This window comes from Hyalella azteca, unplaced genomic scaffold (genome assembly GCF_000764305.2).
Source record: "Hyalella azteca isolate HAZT.00-mixed unplaced genomic scaffold, Hazt_2.0.2 contig7244, whole genome shotgun sequence".
In the NCBI taxonomy this organism is placed as follows: domain Eukaryota; kingdom Metazoa; phylum Arthropoda; class Malacostraca; order Amphipoda; family Hyalellidae; genus Hyalella; species Hyalella azteca.
This window is the reverse complement of record NW_025937372.1, coordinates 34856-41825: the sequence shown is the minus strand read 5'-3', so window position 1 is coordinate 41825 and position 6970 is coordinate 34856. Positions and strand designations below refer to the sequence as shown.

At 39.8% G+C, this 6970-nt stretch overlaps 1 long non-coding RNA gene across 1 annotated transcript; it reads right to left on the bottom strand.

Moving 5' to 3' along the window:
• Positions 1-5227: 5227 nt before the first annotated feature.
• Positions 5228-6513, bottom strand: LOC108671718. Its single transcript, XR_001930832.2, has 3 exons — positions 6373-6513; positions 5737-5789; positions 5228-5264 (listed from the first exon to the last, which is right to left on the bottom strand). It is a non-coding gene; the product is annotated as an uncharacterized LOC108671718 (long non-coding RNA).
• Between the last annotated feature and the right edge of the window lie 457 nt (positions 6514-6970).

Sequence of the window (6970 nt, the reverse complement as noted above, 5' to 3'; positions counted from 1 at the left end):
AAAAAAGTGGGGGGCGCGCTGCCCCACGTTACCCTATTCAAAATTGTTGCTGAACCAAATCTATTGTCTTCAGGCGCAATTGGCTTAACCGCGAAAAAAATTAAGCACTTATTATGATTTCTTATGAATTATACTCGAGTGCCAGATATTCGCGGAGAAACTTTGAGTTTTTATTGATTCCCCTTTAGCTTGGTTCCAGATTATTTAGACTTAGTGTAATTGCTGAATCTGCAGTTCGGTAACAAACATTTCTTCAACATCACATTTCATGCGTTTGTAAATGTTTGTATTGAGTTATTAAAGATAATATTCTTCTGTTCATTGATGCAGTTGAGCCTCAGATATTTAGCCTAAGTTCGAATTTTCTTAAAAGACAGAATGCAAATCAAAATTAAATGCATCTGATCTCTCCGTATCACCCTGACCAGAGTCGCAGTCGGGCGCCTGGTATCCAGGCAGGCAGGAGCAGCCCTTCGGGTCGTGGATGCAGAAGGTGAGCCCCGCGCAAGACGGCGTGGATGACCAGCGCAGGTGCGGTGCAGAGCAGTCCCTCCTGCAACCTTCTCCATATTGGTCTCGGGGGCAGTCTGGAAATTGCAAAAGACTGGATTTATTTGATCTGTTGATTTGCATCTGATGATTTGATGATTTTTGTACTCGGTACAGAACATTTTGAGAATCTTTCTAATTGGAATAAGTAAGTTAATTCTCTTTGCTAGAAAATCGTTCAAATACGAGAAAAATTCCTATCCGAATTTCATACATCTTTAAACCAGGAAACATCAATTCTTGAGGCGTTATCTTAGGAGAATGACCGGCAATATCTCAGATATTGCATTTTGGCATTAATAACAAGTTAGCAACATTGGTTCAAGATGACAATGTAGCGGTCCGACTTTCTGTCGTACGCGCTCTTCTTCTTTCTTTCCGACGCATTACTCGGAGCTGAAATTGGAAATGAGCCGGAGTTGGCTCACTCTCGATTGAGCCGCCTGCCAGGACGGGCGTGGCAGGACGCAGTAATTGGTCGGCAAGGAAGTTACTCAGATCCAGTCCGATGCTGCCGTCAACCATTCATTCAAAACCAGGTTCTTGTATTTTGCCTACTTCATTCGTCTGCCATGGACGGGTGCGGCTGCAGGCAATCGGAGCTAAAGTGCTAGTCTCAAGACGGTAACGCTTCCGGCACTGTACGTCGCCAGGACTTGGTCGATGATTTGAATATTTCTCTCCTACCGGTTGAACAGCGTAGAAGGAAGCTGCAACTTGTTGGCAACGTTGGACAGGAGCCCCGTTGTAATCTCGGCAAGCAATGCGCTCCTCCGCTAGTTTCCCACACCTTTATTTGGTTTGACTTGTCTATCTTCGCTGAACTGACTTCTTCTCGGCGACAACACCGATGACCTTACGGATGGGCCCAGCCAAATTTAATGTTCTTCATGTGCTTTAATGTTTAACCATCCGTTTACCGCCTGATGGCTACCTAAGATTATTACTGAATGTACTTCTCATGGATTCGCTTGTTCATTTTAATACTTTGTTCATTAAATATATAGTTCATGCTTTGATTTATATAGTTTGTTCATTCTTTCTAACTATCCCGTTGGGGTAGCCCATATGTGTTGCCCCTCTCCCGCAACAACACCGTAATAAAATAATATATAATAATGTGCCTGATGGCATCACTCACAGTATTGGCAGCGGTCCCCATATGTGCCGGGAGCGCACACGCATTCCCCAGATTTTATAGTCAATCAGTAATTCCTAATAAATATCGGGCTAAGTCAACAGTTAAAACTATATAATCAATCAATAATTCTTGATAAATATCGAGTTAAGCCAACAGTTACAACTATATGGTCAATCCATAATTCCTAATATATATCGGGCTAGGTCTTCAGTTAAAACTATATAATCAATCACTAATTACTAATAAATATCGAGCTAGTAAGTCAACGGCTAAAACTGTACCTCTCTATAACGATAAACGGTACCTCTAGTCTATATTCTGAACGATAATTAAACGGAGTAGGAAAGATGAAGTGCTCGGCTTCAGAATAAATTTATTCACTTTCACAAATGCACCAACTTATGAGTAAACTTGTTAAACAGAGAAGAGGTGAGCCACGGCCGATGTATAAAGGAATATGAATTGTGTTTCCTCAGCAAAATGTTGCGATTATTAAAAGATGAGGCCATGCAAACACAGTGGCTGATGAATGCAACTATTAACGGAAGGCATTGTCGACAATCAGAACTACCAGGAAGAACTGAATCAGGTTACAGGTCAACGTAATAAAAGCTAGAGAGCTGTGTGGCGCAGTGGTGAGAGACTCTGTCTCTCGCACCCAGCTCCCGGGTTAGAGTCCCACTGAGGACAAGTTCTTCCGGGAAGCTCAGCTCATGGTCAACTCAGCCTTTCATCCAACTCTGGTTGATAAATGAGTACCTGGCTTGTCCAGGGTGTTGTGTAATGCACTATATTGGTCCTGGCGGGTCAGCGAGCCAGTGATGGTCGTGTAACTACCAGTGGTACCAAGTGCCCGGAAAAACTGACCTATCACCACCCCTCCCTAGTCGCCACTACCAGGATGGCAAAAATAAGCCAAAAAGGGTAATTACACACACACGTAATAAAAGGTTGACAACATGCATAATTATCTATTGAGGCAAGGATATATTCTCGACCAGTGCCGCTATAAGATCAGACCGCAAAGATCGTCCTTGCAGACTTTGATCTCATGGAGAGAGTGATGTTCTTGTGTTGAATTTGATTATGATGGTGACAGTGATAAGTTGGTGATGAATTTAAGTAATGTAAGTGACGAAAGTGATGATAGTGATGGTTAGTGATAGTGCTGGTTAGTGATAGTGCTGGTTAGTGATAGTGCAGGTTAGTGATAGTGATGGCTAGTGATAGTGATGGTTAGTGATAGTGATGGTTAGCGATAGTGATGGTTAGTGATGTTGATGGTTAGTGATAGTGATGGTTATGATAGTGATGGTTAGTGATAGCGATGGTTAGTGTTAATGACGTCTAAAAACTAGCGACGCCTGTAAGCTGATGCTATGCTCGTGTCAACTTTTATTAAAATACGATAATGGGCCTACATAATATATATACAGTACAATAAGGGGCATGTACTGTACACTGGTACAGTTATGGACACTAGTAATATTGTCTACAAGCTAATAGTTTTACCAGAAAGTAAGTTAATACACTTGGCAACAACTTCTACTATTCTTTCGTCTGTTGCCACCAGTGTGTATTTCGATGCCACAAAAAGACTAGTCAAGTGTTAATATCTCTCTGATATTATCATGTTACAAGCTCCCTTAATTTCTTAATTTATCTAATTATTTATGATGATCGCCGTTCAATCATTAGTGGATTCAAAAATTGAATTCCCACGTCAACTATATACTTCGATTTTTGCATCCTATTTTTTAAACTGTTCCGCACCTGCCTGGAAAATTATATTTCGAATTAAACTTATCATGCTACCATAATCATAGTATTATTAGCTCATTTATCTCGCCGCTAATTGTTAATTATTTATCTGTTCTATTGAATAAATTCCAAATATTTTTTTGTCTATCATTCCTTCTGATGACTGTCTTTGAGGTTCTCCCGATAGTGGTAGAGTCGGAGTTGGCGGAATGGGTGTAGATTGGTTGTGGTGGGATGGCTGATGATAGTTCTGTCTAATTCTAAATGATGAAAGCTTCAAGGAAATAATGAAGTCTGTTGTGAACACGGCTAGTATGGCATAGTCCTGTTATGGCAGATACAAGTAACGACAACTGCTTGGAAGCTTATTAACGTTATTCTACTCATTTCAGATAAAAAATGTTAAAAGCTTTTTTAATATTTCCTCACTTCTCACGATGAGTCGCACATAAGACTCGTCGTGACTCTTGGGGCTATTAAACTCATAGATGCCCGCATGTTCATCAGAAAGAGGTCCTAGGGACAAGTTCATTATTTCCGGACCGCTTGGAAGTCGATTCATAATCACTGTCTGAGGTATGCCCTCCCAGGTCAAGTCATCACCCACACTCTTGGTCACCGTCGATGACGGGGGCGTGTAGGTGTCTGCAACATGAGCAAAATCTGATTGACAGGTTTTTTTTTTATTTTTTTTTACACTATTCTTGGATATGAGTAACGAAGTTGTGTACATTTTGTGGGAAACTTAGCAGGGTGTGAATGTAGTAACTATATACGTTAACGATATATATTCTACCGCTGTTAGAGAAGATGGGTTATGGGATGTTAAATTATGAATTAACAAATTGTGCAGTCAAAATTATGAAAGTGTGCAGTACTTAGGTAATTTGTACTGAAAGTTTGAAAGGTTGTATGCTCCTGCATGACAGTGTCAAGTAATAACTTCAATCAACAACTGATTGGAACGCATGGACAGAAGCACAAATATACTTTTCGTGGTGGTTTTTGTCGGTGAACCTGCACTATTCCGGAAAATGAATTTCCGTTCACTAGCCATAGATTTTTTTGGAATGCCTACCTGTGATAATAAATTTAACTGTTTACTCAAGTCATTATTAAAACATTGGCGATCTTTCTCGCTGCCATATTTTCGAATATATGAAGTGAAATCATTTATTCGGATCACGGACTAAACGAACGTTTCGAAAATAATACACTCGTACTTCTCTTCATATTAATAAATGTTTTAATGGTTGCATCGTTAAAAGTTTTGCATTGTAATTGAATTCCTTTTATTTTTATGAATACATTATACACTATCATGCGTTTTTTAATGAAATAAACCTAAAATGCATCATTTAGGTAAGTTAAAGTTTATTACAATAAGCTGAAATTCATGTTTTGTATTCATTGGCGTCCTCTGACTACTGACCGTCCACTCTGCCGAAGATGCCAGTCACGTCGTGCTCAGGCTGGTCGCTGAGACACCTCAGCACTCGAGAGTTAGCATAGGCATTGATTGTTGCGGTCAGGTAGTCAGTGCTTGTCGTGATCTCTGTGATTGGGAGACTTGCTGCAAGGATCTTGTAGTCCCAGCGAGTGAAATACGGAAATGGCAACTGCGTGCCACTCGAGGTCGGAATACAAGCCACGGTTAAGGACGCCGACGCACCAGAGCAGTAGATTCCTCTTCCTAGAACTGCATGACTGATTCCTCTTCCTGCAAATACATGACTGATTCCCCCTATGTAACTGCATGACTGATGGTTGTTGTTATGCACCATGATGACGGAGGTACCTGTTAGCTTTGTTTCTGTTGGAATTTTCAAGCACAAGACAAATTACGAAATTTTTATCATGTAGCTGCACTGAACCTTAGATTATGCTTTTTTTGGCTAGATCTAAGTAGGAAAATTCCACGTAAAAATTAGGTCCTCTATGGCATTTTCTTACGCTAACTCCTATTTTTTATTTTTGGCTTGAAAGAAAATACGAACAAATTTCAAACACAATATTTATTTCACAAGTTTTTATATATTATAAGCTATATATTGTCAACGACATTGAGTCAATTTGGCACTCATGAAATATTATATGTACTTTCAGCTGCAACCTATGGTATTAACCTAGAAAATTTTAATATTGCTATTCGTTTCTCCAATTTCATGAAATGCAAACTGCATTAATTAACATAAATAAGGAAAACTAATAATTAAAATAAGATATTATAAGAAAATGAGATAACAATGCTTATAAAGGATATTATACAAGAAAGGTGGCCTCACCTGTGGTCGTTGGGAAGGATTTTTCACTGAAACTGAACGATTGTTGATTTGGTCTGTAAAAAATGTGACGTTTATTAGGATAAATTTCTACGCGGTGACTAAAAAGTTAAATATTTAACCATTTGTATTGAAGATTCTATTATTGACTTCTTTTCTTACAAGACACTTTTCTGGGTGAAGCTCCATCATTTTACGTGCAACAACAGCAATTGTTAAAAATCTGTTTTTATTGTCTTATTCCGTAGCCTAACCATTGATAAATAGAAGCAAGTATTTACAAGCAATAGCAACATTGTTCTACGGTTTCTTAACATGAAACATAACTCCAATAAACTAACATAAGTATCTTTCAGTGAAAGTATAATATTCAGATATAACCACCTGTAATGAATGGTATCATTTATTTTATCCATGACTGCACGATTAATGTCTTGCAATCATCACTCACTTATATATCTCAAGATGGTCAATATCTTCCAAAATGAGCAGTTTGCCAGAGAAGAAAATGATCTCAATAGTGATGTAATGTCAAAAGTTTCTAAAGCAAACATGATGTCTATAATGATTTTAGACACTACGTAAATAAATTATTAAATACCAGTCTTTACTTTTAACAAATAACAAGTCTGTACTCACGGTACTTCCTTGTATTTCGACACAACGCGATTACGGATTGTGCCCACGAAGCTGTCGGTGGCCGTCGCAGATGTGAAGGCGACCGCCTTGTCCTCCCCGGCCCGCAAGACGCCGGCGTGGAGGGCGGCCAGACACACCGGGGAGCTCTGCCACGTTCAGTGTCCTTGTATTTCGACACAACGCGATTACGGATTGTGCCCACGAAGCTGTCGGTGGCCGTCGCAGATGTGAAGGCGACCGCCTTGTCCTCCCCGGCCCGCAAGACGCCGGCGTGGAGGGCGGCCAGACACACCGGGGAGCTCTGCCACGTTCAGCTCGGTCAGAGCAGCAGTTACAAAGTTGAATGTCTTACCGTGGGTTCTAACATGATCGAAATGGTCTTTTGCAATTGCATGGCATGTCGACTAGGAAATATTTTAGAGAAACGTAATAGTTTTAAGCAATAGAACTATGAATATTGTAAATCCTATGAAAAACCCATTTTTACGCAAAAGCTGTATTAGCAGGCGTGAAACGCAAAATTGCCAGTGGCTTAGCATTCACTTTAATTATTTTGAGATTGCGTTCATGGGTCGATTTTTTCTTGCAAATTCATGAA